This window comes from Syngnathus floridae, chromosome 15, assembly GCF_059516105.1.
Source record: "Syngnathus floridae isolate MCC-2025c chromosome 15, RoL_Sflo_1.0, whole genome shotgun sequence".
Classification (NCBI taxonomy): Eukaryota; Metazoa; Chordata; class Actinopteri; order Syngnathiformes; family Syngnathidae; genus Syngnathus; species Syngnathus floridae.
This window is the reverse complement of record NC_142427.1, coordinates 10,870,161-10,888,039: the sequence shown is the minus strand read 5'-3', so window position 1 is coordinate 10,888,039 and position 17,879 is coordinate 10,870,161. Positions and strand designations below refer to the sequence as shown.

The 17,879-nt window shown below is 41.1% G+C and overlaps 1 protein-coding gene across 10 annotated transcripts in view; it reads left to right on the top strand.

Moving 5' to 3' along the window:
* drd1b (dopamine receptor D1b) overlaps positions 1-17,879 on the top strand; it is an 85,394-nt gene that overhangs the window by 11,626 nt on the left and 55,889 nt on the right. For 5 of the 10 annotated variants that reach the window (XM_088398755.1, XM_088398758.1, XM_088398757.1 and 2 more), the window contains exons 3-5: positions 6,913-6,993; positions 8,281-8,393; positions 8,874-8,988. The gene's annotated coding sequence lies outside the window, so the exon portion shown is untranslated. Of the gene's footprint in view, positions 1-6,912; positions 6,994-8,280; positions 8,394-8,873; positions 8,989-16,090; positions 16,595-17,879 lie in introns of those variants that run through there. The other 5 variants (XR_015863069.1, XR_015863067.1, XR_015863068.1 and 2 more) reach the window with 2 other exon arrangements.

The following is a 17,879-nucleotide window of genomic DNA, read 5'->3' as shown; positions in this document are numbered from 1 at the left end:
TTGGGAATGAGACGCCACCCTAGGCATTTCCTGTTTGGAATACATGTCACATGAGACATGAGATGAGAAGATGTGGGCGGATTCTCATTGTCAACACCGGGCTCACTTTACCTCATCTGTGACACTTTTCAAACTGGATATCCTTCAATTGTCCGTGGTTACATTCATTTTCAATAGCGCTTGTGAACCTACCATGCATGGTTTGGAAATTCAAACGATTTGGTATACCATGCGGATTTTATATTTTAAATATTGCCTAGAGAGGCTTGAAACGATCTAACTTTCATTGACTTGAATTCTTGACTTCAATTTGTTGAAGGTGAGCACTCAAACGTTATTTATCAAGGTGGCATTGACTCTGCTAACAAGCCCAGTCGTGCTTTCTCAAAGAATTTATTTTCACGTCATCCTCTTTATCTGAGTTCTCCAAGCAGAAAGAAGAAACGGTGCCGCCACACACACACCTTTGGGCGCCTTTTTGCTTTTCTCAAGCTCCATTAGTATGTCAGCTATTCAACGAGACGCTTCTTGAAATAAAGACGAGTGGCGTCTGGCCGCCAGTTCTGCATTAATCCTGCCGAGCGGCCTTAAAAAATAAAGACGGAGTTGAGTAAAGGAACAGATCTATTTTTTTTCTGTTCATTTGAAGATGCATTTTTGTCTGAGGACATCAATCAATTTAATTGCGGGATTCCCAAGTCAAAAAATAGATTTTCTGTAGCATGAGGCCTCATTTGGGCAGTGTGGGGCTGGAGCATATTAGGGGAAAAAAAAAGGCTACTAGAACAATTTACATTTATTTGGGTTTAATCAGAGGTGTTTTAAATGACGGAAGATTTAATGTAAGCATTAAAATGGTTGAAGCGCAGCCAGATTATTAGGAACAGCAGTGCCCAAAACATTACGTAGATCCAAAATATTAGGTGCACCTAATATGGGTAATACTTACTGGTTAAGGAAAAATAATAAAAACAATAATAATAATACAAATCTGAAATTAAAATCGGATTTGCCCAGTTATTATGCGGACTTGTTCCGATTGGTCACACGTCTGGTCACGTCTCCTGGGATCTTGAGGAATGTGTCTTTAATTGACCTGTCTGTGAACATGGATTCTTTTTTTGGATCATTGGATGCTCTTAGGTCATTGTGAGTTCCCTTCAGACGAGACTGTCGTGGGAACTGCAAGATCCCATCAGTGGTCCCGTGGGAAATCCCACCATCACTATAACATGTTTTCACACTCCCTCACTCTTCCTGTCATAATGGAATTTCTGTCCTCCACCCTCTCATCTGCTGTCTTTCAGTCCTCCTTCATTCTGTGAGGGGTTTTCATTTTTATTTAATCAGTCTGATACCACCTACTAATCCATTGCTGGGATACATATGAAGTACTTCATGATAATATTACAACATTCCCTTTGGGAAAATTGTTTAAAACGACATTCTAAGGACTTTGTGATATATTAATCCACATTACCAGTGGCAGCCATTTGAGGTAATGTATTATATCATCTTAGCTGTAAAAACGGAATTAATTAATTAAGCCCAGGGGCGTTTGGCCGATAGTTTGTGCTGTCATTTTTTTCGTACAGCGAGAAAGGTTAGTATTCAGTTTGGTGTCCACCTTGTTCATTTGAAGATTACTGCTTGACACTGAGTTACAGCATCAAGGATCATTCTTGAGAGTTATGATTTGCTAATTTGTTTCAAGTGTGTACTGCAATAAAATGAGGTGGCAAATTGAAAAACAGCTTATCACCCACTTTAGAAAAGAATGAAAATATGCAAAAAGCTATAACTATCCCGAAGGAGAAATCCCAGGCAATACCACTCAATAAAATGAAAGTGCATAGACGGAACAACGGAGATGAACTTTTTGAGTTTGGAGAGAATCATTCAAGTGACCTGAATATAACACTTTAAATCCTCAAGATTGACTGAGCTTCTAGAAATCTGCGAATGGATAGGCGGGGGGAAAAAAATAGAGGGAGGGAAAGCGAGGCACATCCAGGGAAATTGCTTTTGGCAGCCGAACATGCTTTTGCCGCAACTTTGAGCCGTGATATAATCCAAAATGACCTGCGACTGCGTCTTGAAGGCGTTGCGGTTACTGTTAACGTGCAACATCAGCTAATGGGATGGCAATCTTACTCAGCGGCCCTTAACATAACGTAATAATATGTCTTATTTTCACAATATCAATGACACTACATGTCCAATCTGCTCATTTCAATCCAGAATTAAAAAAAAAAAAGATGACGTGTGTCCTGGGTATAAAACAATGGCCGACAATGAAGCCATGTGAGATTTCTCCACCGTTATCATATCTCCCAAGCCTATTCAATATGCATGAAAGTGAACAGCTGTTTACTCAGTGTGCTACTGCTCTGTCCAACAGACAGCAGATGGGAGTTGAATGGAGGTGTCCATTGAGGCCAAGCGGAATGATCCCAGAAGATATCTTTTTGGACTTTTTTTCCTCCTCCATAGAAAGCTATTCATAGCAAGGTGTACATGCTATCATTTTGTTATGTGTCACCTTCAACAAAGGACCTTCTCTCATTATGCAAAGGAGGTCCTTATACTGGGAGTTGGAAGAACTGGGTCAGGGAAAGAATGGGAATACCAAGGTTGGCTTGGATTTGTGCTTTTTTTCAGTCCATCCAAGAGAAGACTACAAGTCCACTTCCTTGACTTAATGAGACGTCTTATGTCAGGCTGCTGCTTCCATCCAATTGGGAAATCACTGCCAAAAGTCATTTAGCAATGAATTTTTAGACATCAAGGTGTTTGATAGCCCTTGGGATGATTTCTTCATGGGATGAAATTGTGTCTGATATAAATCAACAGAGGTAGCACATTGGACTCGCAGTGGGTGCAGTTAATTCGTTTTACTTTCATTTGATGTGACTTCAGCACAATGCTGCGTTGGATTTTCCCCACGCGGTGATCCGGTCATCTTCAGCAGTGGGAAAGTAAAGTCAAACAACAATGTAGGCGAGATCCGAGTGACTTCAAGTGATCTTGCTCTGTCGCTCTCATTATATTCATTGTGTGCCTGTGAGGTGAGAGAAAGAGAGAGAGAGAGATGTAGAGCAGAGATATATATCTTGGATGAGGCAAAACCATGCAAGGCAAAAGTTGTCTGATTGCAAAGACGTTTCCTTTTGGATTTCTGATAAAAGAAGATTCGCGGATTATTTGGGTAATCCGCGAGCTCCTTGATCAAATTGGTTCACTTAAATGTCACATGTAAAAAATGCGTTAAAAATATTACGGGCTGGAATGCCACTGGATTGGTTTATATTCAAATCCTGCTATGAAAGAGGGTGAGATAAACCCGAAGCGAGGAATAGGGATAATCCGTACTCGGGTTTCCGCCGTTTGCACAAGTGTCGCTCTCCGGTCCTGATGCAAATGATCAAGATTGTTATCAGGCTCCTGCAGTTGAGCTGGAATATTGCTATTTGGTCATTTTGGTTCTCCTTGCTGAGATATTTTCCTTGCTCCATGTGTGGCCTCTGAGAGTTTTGTGAATGTTAGAGGTGCAACCTCTGCCCACTTGCAGCAGATCCCGGAGGTGTAGTCAGGGTTATGTTCATTATCCGAACAAGGTATAGGGGATGATGAATGGGCTCCACTTACTCTGCTTCACATGGACGCACACAGAAGGAAACGCATACCTATATAGTCCTGCTTTGGAGGACAAAGCATTGACCTACATTTATTCCTGTAGATGCACAGAAAGCGTTACTTCAGTCTAAAAATAATTGACTTTTTTGTTGACTGTTTTCCAGGGCGTCCATACATCATTTGAATTTAGGTGCACATGACACCCGCTGGAGTCAAGGATGGGAAAAGTAGTTCATTTTCCCGACTTAGGCAGTTTGGGTGCAATTCCTTCTCAGGGATGAATCGGAGTCTGGAAGTCGACGATAGCTTCAAGCAACAATTGCCATATTGTTATGTTCGGATGAAAATTACGGGAAGCACCATCCCGGGATCAGCACGCATCCGTGCTTTCCTAAAAGCTTAATTTGGCATTCTGTAAACGTGGCGCTATAATGTATCCTCTTATTTTAATCCACACAGGCTTTGTGAGCTTAAGGAGGTAAAGTTTGACACCGTAGGAATGAATTAACATATGCTAAGTGTGAAGAATACACGTCCTTGGAATGATTAAGAGACCTGCAGAATGAGTCAGAGTGAAAAAAAATCTATTTTGATACAGATTAGTTTTGAAATCAAATAGATAGGCTTGCCTGCACATACATTTTTGCCTACTTTAATGAGCCCTTATGACTTCTTTGTGTAGACAAGTTGACACAAGCGCTATGTGAACATCTGGCCAATTAATAGAATGCAGAAGAGAATGGCTTGATGGCGGCTGTTAAACAGGGCACCCCCTACTGGGCCGGATAGCGATGATCGGGTTTATTTTATACATCCGGGTGTATCGTAACATTAGGCAGCATGGTCACAATAATATTAGGAGCCAAGTAAAAGATAGCCAAAAATAATCAGCAGAGCAAACTTTGGAAATGAACTCTTTGTAATTACAATAAATGCTTAAGGGTCCTTTCTTCTCACCAGTTAGCTTGCCTGGTGTACTATTTACTATATGAGTCCGTGTTCCAAATGGGTCCCTTCAGCCTCGTGAAAGTGAAAATAATTTAGTCGGGTTGCAAGTATCGAAAGTGTGCATTTCTGAGGCATTTTTTGCAAAAATGACTTTTTAATAGCCTGGATACAAATGGTTGAGTCTCTGGAGGGCGTGGCTGCACATCAAGTGTGAAATGAAACAACCAGGAAAAATTTGCTTATACTGTAGCTGGAAATATGTCTGAGTTAGCCTGGTGTCCACTTTAGCATCATTGTTGACATGTTTACTAGTGTGTTAAGTGTACAGAAATTGGGGTCGTTTGATAAAAGTATGTCACAGACTTGTTTGGGAAGTGTTGGATAAAATGCAGAAAAGGCTGGACATTGTTAGGTTGAACTGAAGGACAGGGCACAATGAGGAAAACATGTTACACAACTTATTTTGCCTCATTTCCATCCTTTCTTTAGGGCCTTTTCCCATCCAGACAATCTGTCTCTCCATTCTGCCTCTGTTGAGAATCACATCATTACAGTTAAACGACTCCCACCGTGTAAAATGTAAAATGAAGTTGTTTGTATGTATTTTCTTTTAAATATAATTTTCACAAACCATCAGCTAAATTCTTAAAAAAAAAAAAAAACACGATCGTTTTCAGTTTTTTTGGGGGGTTTTTTTGGCAGTGGCAGACACTTCCGCTGGTAGTGCTAATGTGACATTACGGGTGTTGCCTTTCGTGTTAACTGCACCGCCAGCTAGCAAGTCGGCGAGCTTCCTTTTTAGCCCATCGCCTAGCCCGACGCTTGGCGAGGCCTCTCGTCCACATGTGGAAATAATGTGACATTCTGGACCTACCGTCCGAGTGGCTAGGACTACACGAGCCACCCCTCGCTTTGACGTGCCCTCCAGGAAAAAAAAAGAATGCTGGCTAGATAGTGTCACTTTCCATTACGGCCCACGCCTGCCTTCCTAAAATTAGAGGGGACGCCAGTGTAAACATTGGAGGAGACCTTGGAATGACTGCCATCAGGAAATGAAATATTCGGAGGAGCTTGTTTGTGTCCCCACACCCCCAGAAAAGCACCCACAATAAATCAAGTCAAAAGCAGATCATATTTTTTGGTTTGGTCTCATTTATCACTCGATGTAAAGGGTGGGAAAGCCTTTATGCTCAAGGGTTACATTTATATTTTAAAAAGGTCAGTCGGTCTTTTCAATACCCAAACCAAGATGGCTGGCAATGCAAAATGTAGCACTTGTACTCTAAATGAGTATTTTAAATGCCAAAAATATCATCAGGTTTTTTGTAATGATCTGATCTTGGAGATGTTTTTTGAAACTTAAATGGAGACAGACAAGGAAGGCACTTTACTGAAAATTTGTTTTGTACTCCTTCCCTCCTTGTGGGCATGCAATATTATTACCAGGATGTTATCTCACCTTGTTTCCCCTGCAGAATTAAGGAACAATTTAATTAACGCTACTAGAAACAATCTGTTCTCGGGTCAAGCTATAACAACTGTTAATCAGGTTTAATTGCTTGTGGCAGAATGGAGGAATAAAAAAACACATTTTAATGACTGACCAGCCTATATGAGCATAATGAAAAGTGTATGACTAGAGAGAGGGAGAGATACAATGAGTACAGGGAGATAAGTGTTAACTGCGCTGCCAATATATCTTTCTGCTCGGCATTGTGCCGCGCTGTGTGCTAGCGGTAATCAATGTTTGGCACCGGTTATTTGTGGAGTCGTATCCTGGCATAAGGATACCGCAAGGTCAAAAGCACAATGTACACGAGGTTACAGCCGCGCTGCCCGTATTGACGAACAGATCGATCGGTGCGATCTATTAGACATGAGGTGTTTTAATGCACAGATGTGCGCCAACTTGCAAATTGAGATCGTGAACTAATGTGTAAGCTACACAATTTTGTACCTTTTATTGGGAACCTTTCACTTGATGAACTTTAATGAATGATGAATAAAAAACATTGCAAACGTAATAGCACCAAAGCTAATCAGCATTTATCAATGCTGACATTCAAAATGGGTGTTTGTGTATATAATTACTAGTTAAGTGACAAAATGTGCCTATGGTCCAAAGGGAATATGACAGCTGTCCGCCTCTTGGAGTGTAAAGTTGCTTGGATGAAGAATTAAAGTCATCGTCCATCATTTCTTCGTCCAACCTGTTTTGATGACAATTAGAGCGCCTTGCTCAGTGGGCCAATTATTGCATGCGGCGCTGTCAACATGCGAGAATTATTTTTGTCACCTGCTAATTCCACGACATGGCTTGTTCTCTAGGTGATGGCGGACTGCTGGCGAGTGGGGGAAAAAAACAGCGCTGTAAATACTGGAGGCCAGGAAGCTCACACAAAGGAAAAGGTAGAGCGAGTGTGTGCTGTGTTTGGGAGAGAGATGGATGATGAAGAGCTGAGCTAATGCATCACACATAGTGACGCCCTGCATCAGAATAACATTATCATACTGCTACTGACAAACTGCTGGCCTGACCCCCCCTCCCCTCCCCACACACACACACACGTACACACACATTTTCAAGAATTGTGGGAAGTCAGCTTTTGCAGCCCACCTGGCTTTTCATGCAAGTCGCTGCGAGGTGAAATGTTATTTGCGCTGTAATATAAAAATTCCCCTTTGTTGACGTTTACCAAAAGTCTAAGCCTTTGTTCATTTTGCGGGAATGAACTTTTCTTGACTTTCTTAAAAGTGCTCATAGTATAGTGCAACATCATGGTGCAAGTGTGGTTCTGCCATCTCATACGCACGAAAGGGAATGGAAGGACACTCTTTGGTTGGCCTGGATTGAATTTGACTCTGGCCACTCCCACAGCAGCGCAGACCTCCTTATCACCAAGTATTTTATTGATAAACCATTTAATTGATTATTTTATGAATGCTCATGAATTGATTTTTTTGCATAATTTTCCCTGAATTTAATTAGGCTCTCGGAGGACTGCAACGAGCTGCGCTGCAAGAAAAAGATTTCTCACTCCGGCAGCAGTTTTTTTTGTGCGGTGCAGACGAAGCGCAGCTGCTTTGTCTGATAGGAATGTCTGATTTGTTTTGAAGAGCGACAGCATGGTTGGATATACTTGTAACTAGTTCTCCTCTAAAAGCTAAGAAAAACTATCAACTATTGATTTGCTGTCGGTGCACGTTAGTGCGCTGTGTCACTTGGCTCATGCGACACCCAAGTGAGCATGGGGGACGCCAAATTCGTTCTCTGGTGACTCTCTATGACAGCTGTGTTCCAGCGCATCAGTATGTGTGAGAGGGAGCGATAGAATGAGGAGTTCTTTTAGTGCTTCGCCATGCAAGCATGAAACAAACCAAGTTCATCTAGCCTCCCTAATATTGGTATTGAAACAAGATGTGAGACAGCCCGGGGACGCCACTAATAACACATATTTAACATCAAACACACAGATTTATTATTTGTGACTTAACTGTCAAGGACTGAAAATACTAGATTTAAGTAACCAATAAAAAGCACCAAAATGAGTCATACTGGTTCTCTGGGATAATAATATAGTGGAAGCACGAAAGTCCAAACCCACATCATTCTGGGGGGGAAAAAACAAATCATTAGAGGTAAGACTTCAACAGAAAATATTACATTTTATCTCATTTTATCTCTTGTTTTGACAGTTTCCACCATTTCCTGTCCTGTGGGTGGAGTCAATCAATCAGACCCCTCTAGTCATGTGCTGCCAAGGTGTGCTTCCTTGTCATTACTTTCCTGTTTTGCCCAACATGTTGAGGTGAGTAATTTCTTGTGTTTGTTTATTTTTGTTTGATATACTCTGTTCATTTAGCGTTTGAATGATTCAGTGTTTGCCACTTTTTTGGAGACTACTCCACTTACATTCCTGTCTTGCTTGTCCTGCATACTGCTTGTGTTTGCATCCAACACTACAAAAACCCTCAGACGAACATCTGGTCCTGTAGATTGAGCACAAAGTTATTATTTTGTTCTATGAAATGCAACAAAGGGAGATGCATGCAGTTAATTGCACCTCCTGCCATTTAGTCAACAGCATGTTATTGTTCAACATGTAGCTTTATGTTGCTAGCATAGAAGGATAGATGAACTCTTAAGTCCACACAGAAAGGCTATGAGAATCCCAACCTTCAAAATTTGGACTGATATGTGACTCCCCAGTTGACCCTCAGCCTCATAATAATGTTGCAATATCTTCTGGACGTGTTCTTTAATGACAAATGGCATTTCACTCACACAGCCATGTGACAGGTCGCCGCCACGCACATTGAAAGCTTGTGACATCAGGGCGGTGAACTACCGTGCGCAGAGCTGAGGGTGACACGATTCTTGCTCTGACTGTCTCAGTCTGTCAGGTAAGACCACCGAACATTTAGGTCACTCAGCTGCACTGGGATGACTCATTTTGTCAATGGGACTTAGTATAATTATGTTGACAAGCATTGGTAGTTATACTGACATTATGATGAGGACAAAATGAAATAAAATATTTAAAAATAATAATTAATACAAATAATTTTAAAAAATATATATATACTACATATCACGATCTGTTTCTATTTTTGTCGGAACATGTTGTGTGACCTTTGGTGCCAGGATGTGTGCCCACAGAGGCTATGTGCCACAAGCTCACTGACAGCCACGTGCTTGGGAGTGTGTGTGTGTGTGTGTGTGTGTGTGTGTGTGTGTGTGTGTGTGTGTGTGTGTGTGTGTGTGTGTGTGTGTGTGAGTTGCTGTCTGTACAGATCTAACATCAATGCCACGGGAAGAATAATGCAGTCAGCACAACATATTTGCGTTTCTTTTACACTGCTCTACTGTATACTGTAGAAATGGCAGACACAAATGCAAGGGTAATATAAACAGACAAAGACTTTCCCAAATCATTCTGTAAACTGCAGTAATATTAGCCATTTTTTACAAAGGATAAATATATGCCTGTGGGTGTTATATTGTCTATCTACATGTGCTGCTCCTCCATTTGTGATCAAGTATCTCGTTCCACGAATGCTATTCGTTAACTTATCTCATTTGCTTTGTGTGTTAGCATGAAGCTAGTGAAGTCTTTAAATGTAATATTATTTACAGTATCTTTCGATACACAGATCCATCCATTCATCCCTCCAGCCACCCTTTCATTAATTCAGTGAACAGCACGTGCGCAGTATTGCACCATCTGCTTGCAGCGCCTTGCAGGATTTACATCAAGCTGCAACGTATTAGCCACATTTTCGGCTGCTGCCATGTTATCAATGTGCTAATGGAGCAATTTAAGGCTCGGCAGCACTGATTGATGCAGATGGGAACAGGAGGCCGCAAATGTTGCGCTTGTCAGTTAAATTTGCCGTTTAATGTTGAGATGTCTTCATCTTCCTCCAGCTTATAAGCGTAAAATGAACCGTAGGCCGGGATTTCCATGAAATGCCGTGATTAAAAAAAAACAACCAAGGGAAAAACATCCTCAGGCTGTGCATCATGGCAACCTGCTGTGCTTGAGCAAAGTTGTCGGCGTCCAAGCATCCACTTTCAATCACGCTTGTCCTCATTAGTTTTGCAGGTGAGCTGGAGTCTTTCCCATCGAGCTTTGGGAAAGAGCCAGCGGCGTGCAAACATGAGTGTTGAGTGTCTCTTTTCTTCACGCATTTTTCTTCCCCCCTCGTCAATCACGTGCCAAGAGGAAAAAAAAAGGAAAATAGCACGCCGTTGTGCCGTATAAGAATCCCGGTGCCACAAGATGGCAGGTGATCAGGCAAACAAACACAATTAGCCCGAGCGCAATGTCACCGCCATTAATTATTCAGGAGAGCCAAATGTCAGTGCAGGCATATTCGAAGCGACAGATAAACTTCACAACATTATTTGTCCGGCTGCATGTGTAATAGAGTTGCCTTGAGCTGCGAAAGTAATGCATCTCCTACAAGCACCGGCTAATTAATTTTACACAGCAACGGCGTGAGTCATCGTCGCCGTCTACGTCACGTGTCCTTTAGAGAAAAGTTGGCAAACAATGTCGTGCTTGGTTTAAATTCTATTTTCGAAATACATTCGGGGACTTGACATCAGAGCTGCAATGATCACTCCGCTGCGGCATGTTGGGGATTAGGGCCAATGTCCACCTAGCCGATAGCAAGCGTTTGATACATCAACTCGGTTAAAGGTGCTTCATATTTACTGTCTAAACAATGATGGTACGTGCTGACACTGCAAATACTCCACCAGGCTTCTGTAATTGGACCAAAGGGCCCTCGAAAACAACGCTAAAGCATAAACGATATCTAGAGGAACGTTTTGGGAACAAGTTTTGACACTTTTCTACAAATAGGGGCTCCCTTGGTAGCTTTAATGTGGCACGTGTTGACTGGACCAAGCTGCTTAGAATCGCTGGTGTGTAAAATTGGCTACTGTAGATTTCAAAGAAAGACATTTTGCCTTGCGTGGTGCATCTAATTTATCCCGCAGTGTTTTCCGCTTTCTGAGTATGAAGTGAGATTCAGCCGGCCGCCGCCAAGCTCTACTGAGACTTATAGAGTTTATATTGTTTTGCTATACAACTTTGTTAAATTTATGATTTCACGTGTGTCAATGTACATTTTCTTCCCGCCAAACCCTCAGAGACAAGTTGGACACTTTTGTAACATACTGGATCCTGATTTTTTTTCTGTCAACATTCCTTCTCTCATAATTGAATGAATTGAGATGGGGAATTGGTGCAATCCCGCAGTAACGCCCTTTCAATCTTCATGGTTGCAAAACTAGATTTTTTTCCTCCTCCCCAAACATCTCTAGAGTCTTTTGCATGACTATTTCTCCTACTGCTTAGTTGCATGCTTCAGGTGTGGTGGGAACATCTACAATTCAAATATTTACAATGCCTTTGAAAGGTGTGTTGTAATAATGTTTTTTTTTTTCTCTCTCTAGTTCAGCGTGTCATCGTGCTAGCTGATATCACATAACATCATTATTACGGCTGATACAATTTGTCTCCTTGAAATGAGATTAGCTGTTTCAATTTCACTCTAAGTGAATTTATTCACAGACACAGGTGGCATTATTTTTTAGCAGATTACAAGTTAGAATATTACGGTTAACTTATTTTAGACGTGAGACAATCAATATCAGAAGCACTAATGTGATGCATTATTCATTCATTGCAGTAGTTCAGTTCAAAAGCAAAACTAATACATCTGGATTCACTAAACCCGGATAAAAGAGCACTTTGTACTAAATCTAAGATTATTTTTTAAATTGAACTACCGAAGAAAATGAATATTACATTTTTTTTCACTGAATTATCGCCACAAGGCTTTTTTGTAAAAACCTCTCATTGGATTTCATAAAATGGTCTTAACTGTTTAATATTTACCGAATTTAGTGGTAATCTTGAACCCTGCAGCCATGGTGAAACCAAATCAAAAAGTATTTCCCAATCTAGCATAGGGCTTGTCCTCGTTTCTGAAGCTTGATACAAGACGACGGTTTAACGTCTGCTATTGATGTCGAATTAAGCCAGGTTACGTGAGAGCTCTTATTTTTAAATGCCCTTCCCTCTGAGACGGCACAAAAAAAGGGCAGACTTCTCACCTCCCTGATGTATTTGACATGAGGGGCCTACTAAATTATCGTTCCAATTATTGATGTGCTCATAAAAACGTCAGGGAATGATACGTTTCTCCTCAAGGAGCAGACCGGCTCTCACAACGTTTTTTTTAAAAAAAAGCATTTCCAAATATTTGCTACCATAAATGTTATATAAAAATCTAGGAATATTTCCAAACAAATGGAACATTTCTCACCCCTTCCGTTCCTTGTACCATGCGTCATAGCCCCCCTAAAAAAAAAAAAAAAAAACGGTTTTAAAAATAACACCATCACTTCACATCAGCTTCAACCTAGCGACCTCAAAGTAATGTGTACATTATGAAAGAGCCTCTGGGGAGTCAGAGAGTGCTGAAAGTAAATTCTGCATCATGCTGTCTGCCAGGACGTGTGTTGCGCTCCAAAACGTGAGACGACATTGGCAGGAAGGGAAGAAAGAAAAAAAAAAAAAAATGCATCACTCACATCCCATTCACAAAAGTGTATTATTATTTGATCCACCGTGCACCCTTTCCGCTTCCACTTCATTGCATCCTAACACCCTCATCAAGGGGCTTGCACTTGCCCGGCTCAACTTACCGTACATCATTTTGCACTTGGAGTCTGGTAGAGCTGTTGTATATCATCCATCTATTTTTTTTAATTGTCCTCATTAACGGCTATAAATAAGATAGGACCTATTGTAGCTGGCTTAGGGCAAGAGGTGAGGTACAAAATGCTCCTGGTATGGCCTCCTTCACGTGTCAATGGTCTTTCTCTTTCACCTGTGGGCTGGTTGCTTTCAAGACAAATCACATTAACATCCCAGATTTTTTTTTTCTTTTTCAGGGAATAATTGAAGGTTCCCCAAAAGATCAGCAGAAGGTGAATTTGAAAAAGCCAAAGTGATATGTTTACTGCATATACAAAGGACTATCATAAAGAAATGCTGAGAAAGGTCAAAAAGCGAGACTAGGCGGAATCTAATGCAGTGAGTCACGTCGCTTCATATCAAATGGAGGCGCACAATATTGCGGGTCCACATTACGTGTCAGAGTGAACCGGAATGCTAATCACGGTTAAATATGTACGTTCGTGTGCAGGGAACTCATTAATACCATGCGCACAGACTCCACTCTTTAATTTACTCTCCATTGCTTACATGCTTCAGTAGGTGCTGCTATTTTGGCTAGCATGAATGGCATTTATGTCCATTTCAATGGAGAAAATTAATTTGAATTAGGAATAAACCAAGATGGCTCACGTGAGTAAACACGGTGATGTTGCCGTTAGTGACATTTGAAAACAGAGTTGAATTCTTCGCACATCGCCTTGTGTCAACCTGTGAGGTCATGACGGTGTAATGTCATGTGACTGTAACACTTGGCAGAAACACCTGTGGTGACCTTTAGCTGACGGTAATTGCTTCATTAGCTCACACATATATAGACAGCGCTAGCCAGTTTGCTGGTGACGACACATGGCTCCAACGTAAAGGTCAACGCGCTGCAAGTCTCCATACCGGCCGACACAACTCAGCGGCGGTCAAGAGCCCCGGCTACTCCGCACAGCTGCTTGCGTGAATTGTTGCCAGACATTTCATGTTCTGCCTCATTATTCATTCACTGCATGTCCTCATGCAGGAACATTTGACAGGTGGGTGGAGATAGTGTGGAAATCCGCTCGGGATTAGAAATGTAGGGATCTGATACTTGGATCTGACACTTTAATTGTGTCCCACTGACTTTTTGTGCTTTTTTTTAATAGCACTCAAGGTCATTTTGGATTGATGGTTCAAGTTTAATAAACATTAACATGGCTTAGCAGTCCCTTTTGTATCGAGAACAAAATATCTCGTTGTAAATAAAGGTATAATTACATAATGTGTCAAAATGAAGCTAAACTCCATTAAAATATGTTTAAGTATGCCATCCAGTCTTCTCTAATTAGTGTAAAATAAACTACCTCTACGTTTTGTGTTTTTCTTTTTTTGTTTTTTTTTTTATTAATGACCTAAAGAAAACCAATTATCTCATGCAATTAAACACTGAAGGTGCACCCGACCAAATGAAGCTTTGTTTACACTGATTTGCATAAAAGGTCCTTGCGGCACAAAGGACATTCAGTGAGTAATAGACTGGAGTAATTTATGCCCTTTCAAGATACACCCACCTATCTTGATAGCGCTGCCTGAAACAGTCGAAACATAGATTCATCTGGTAATTTATTGTTTCATAAAAAAAAAAAAATAATGTCTCTACATAGGAATGCTGCCAAAGTGGAACAGGGCAACATCCGTCAATGTCAAAATTGGAAACGCAGTAAAATAATGACTCGGATGAATCGCACCCGTCGAGACGGCAGTGACCATGAATTGCAATCAGGAGATGAATTTCAGAAGGAGCGACGTTCAAGTGTCGTTGTTGTTCACAAATATATTCAGATAGATCTCATGAAGCAAATTTGTGTGCTGAAAGAATTTTGTTTTTGCATTAAGGGAGGTTTATTTACTCCCGGTTTGGATATTTGGAGTGACAAAGGGTCATTTCTTCTTTAGCTGGAAGAAACAACGCAATCCTCCTCATTTTCATGAGGATCAATGCACCATGGAAATACCATGGTCTGCTTGAATTGTCATCCAATATGTGTTTAGTCTATCGCTCACTTGAAGAAATGATTGCTTGCACTCGCTCTTTTTTCCCCTCCCTGGCTCCCAGGTATGGTGCAAGCTGAATTTGTTTTGATGTTGACCCTCAGGGGATCATGGAGTATGGAGAGAGGCAAAAAAAAAAAAGTACATTTACTAGATATAGCAAAATATACGGTGAATGGAAAACATATATATAAAGTAAAGTTTGTAATCTTCCACTCCGGGAGATGATTGGAATGATGGTGCTATTGTCAGATGCAATGCATTCTAAAAGCATTGCCAGTGGAATAGTATTTCAGTACATTTAACATGATGTTGCTTTCTTCTACAGCACTATGAAATTGTGTTTTCACACATGGCTAGTTTATTTAATAACTGGAAGTTGCATTTTATTTGTCTCTTTTTTTTTTCTCTCTCTCCGTAGTTCATATAATAGGAACAATCAGATTTCCCTCGGTGCTTGCTTCTTTTCATCTGTCAAACCGATGCTCCCATTTGCATAATTAGTCTTGACCTTAACTGCGATCTATACTTGACTAAACTAAACTTAAATTAAAAACCTGGGGATAAATGTTAGGAGGAAAAAACACAAATACTCATTCGACATTGTTTTTCAGGTCCTTCTGTTCTATTTTGCTCCTTTGTGAGGCAATTTATAAATTTATAGCACTCAATGTTGTTGTTTTTTTCCCCCTTTCCACTCGGCCGCTGTTCAATCAGGCTTGTTTTTACTCTGACCTTTTTCAAAGTTGAGTATAACTTCTTAATGCAGGCAATTCTCGCCAACAAATAATTAGATTTTGCCCACATGATGAATAACTACTCGCTTTTCAGCTGATGTGGCGTAACCACGTGTTCTCTCCTGCATTTGATTACCTGTCCTCATCTCTGATAAGAAATGATCACCAGAGGCGCCATCTCATCGCACCGTTTGACATTACGAGAGAATTTTTTGCTCAGGGCCACCTGGAGGTTTGCGGCGTGCCGTCGGCTTATCCAGAGGTCGTCGCGTTTACTCCATCTTTGCCGCCTTGTGAAGTGTTTCATTTGATTTTCTCACTCACAGATGATCAGAGTGACAGTTTATTTCAAATAAGGTGACATGTTACAAAGAAACCTTCTGTTGTTTGTTTAGCAAGTAGGAAAGCAAATGTTCAGTCAATGTCTTACATTGGATCTGAAACAACTGAGTCAATATTTTGTAAACACAATTTTCTTCTGCCACCACACAGATGGTCTCCACCATGACTTGGAAGCCATTTTCAAGCAACTGAGGAAAGTCGCTGAAGCATGATCAAAGGTAAGCAGAGCTGCAATGCTGCACAAATTAGCAATACGGATTTATAGCCATACGGATTTTCAATCCTCTGTAAAAATTTTCACCTTTCCCCCAAAAATGTTTGAGTGCGATTAAAATGATTGCGAGAACAACACAAAGATTTTTGGGTGCATGGTAGCTTGACTCAGCAAAAAAAAAAAATTAGCAAATCCCACAAGACTAGAGCAATCTGTCTTCTCGCCGAAGGAGCTTCCTCCTCTGGGTAACTAACTGCCTTTTACTGTACCATCTGCAGCTAGCTCACTAGCGTGACTTGACTGGCTTTATCTGTGCCCTGCAGTTGTCTATTGCTTAGGTCCAACAGGCTCCGTGCTCTCCCTTTGCTTTTCTGTAGTCCTGTCAGCACTCGCATTGTTTCCTAACAAACAAAACAAATACAAGCTTATCACAATCCTCAGTGATGTTTTCGTGTTTACGTTCAGCTGGAATGCTTGTTTTAAGCGCCCTGTGCAATATTTCCTACTCGCCAAGGCGGTGAGCGTTCAAAGGAACACGACTTCCTCTCTGAATTCAAATGAGATGATTGAACACCAGAAAGGCCGTCACAGCAGAGCCAATAGGCAGCTAAATTTTCATGAATTAGGATTAAGTCGAGATGTGCACATTTGTGACATGATCTTAACTTGGATGTTGACGTCATTTTAGACTGCGTGTGTGCGACTCATCACGCAGAACATCATGCGTGTGCCACCAATCATCTAACCGGCCTTCGACAATAGATTGTCATTAATTACCTTCCTCTCCAGCACGGTAAGCCGAGCCCAACCCCCCCGAAGGCGGTCTTGTATTAATCACAGAGAATTAGAGAACTGCCCTGCTTACGCGAAAGAACAAGCAGTCAATTACCGAGAGATACTGAGTCTAAATTTGGAAGCCGGAGACTCTTGTCCGCAAGGCGCAGCAGGATGAATGAGCACCGGAAGGCTCCCGTGGGAAAGAAAACATCTGCCGGCCCAAACACGAACGAGGCGGGTTGTGTGTGTTTATTCGGTCTCCTCGGGCCACGGAAGTACAGTATGAAGCCCGATAAAGCTGCGGCTGCTGCATGGCTCGTGCTTTAAAGACGCAATGTCTGGGTTAAGCAAAAAAAAAAAACGCCAATGCCATCGAGTTCATGTTGTCGCAGTTCATTTGTGATTTAGGATTCTTCTCCATTTTCTTTCTGTAGCTAGAGGATGATTTGAATATTGCATGTTCCATTTTTAATCAGTTCAGCACAGACTTTTGATCATTTACATATCTTTTAATGAGTTTCCTATTGACACGGGGGTAACTTTTAAGGTTCCAATTGTGTCAAAGTAAGTTTCAGCTGAGTCCCAGCCTTTTGAAAATAGCGCTACATCGTCACTGCACAACCTTCCCACTTTGGTAAACACATCATGATCAACTTTAAGGAAAAGTTAGTGTCCTAATTTCCCCAATGAAAGTGGAGCACAGGTGTAGTTTTAAAAGTCTTGCTTCGAACAAAAAAAAAAGGACTTTTTATTGTTCAATAAGAGCTTTTGTACCATATAAATGGACATTATCCATAAAGAATAACTCAAAATATAACGTCTGAGGTCAAGCTCTTTTTATGTAAGAGACACTCATTTATTGAGGCACCATTGCCAAAAACGAAATGGATGCAAAAGGGAGAAAAACAAGCTCGGAGTCAGAGAAAGGCTAAATATAATGACGCAGAC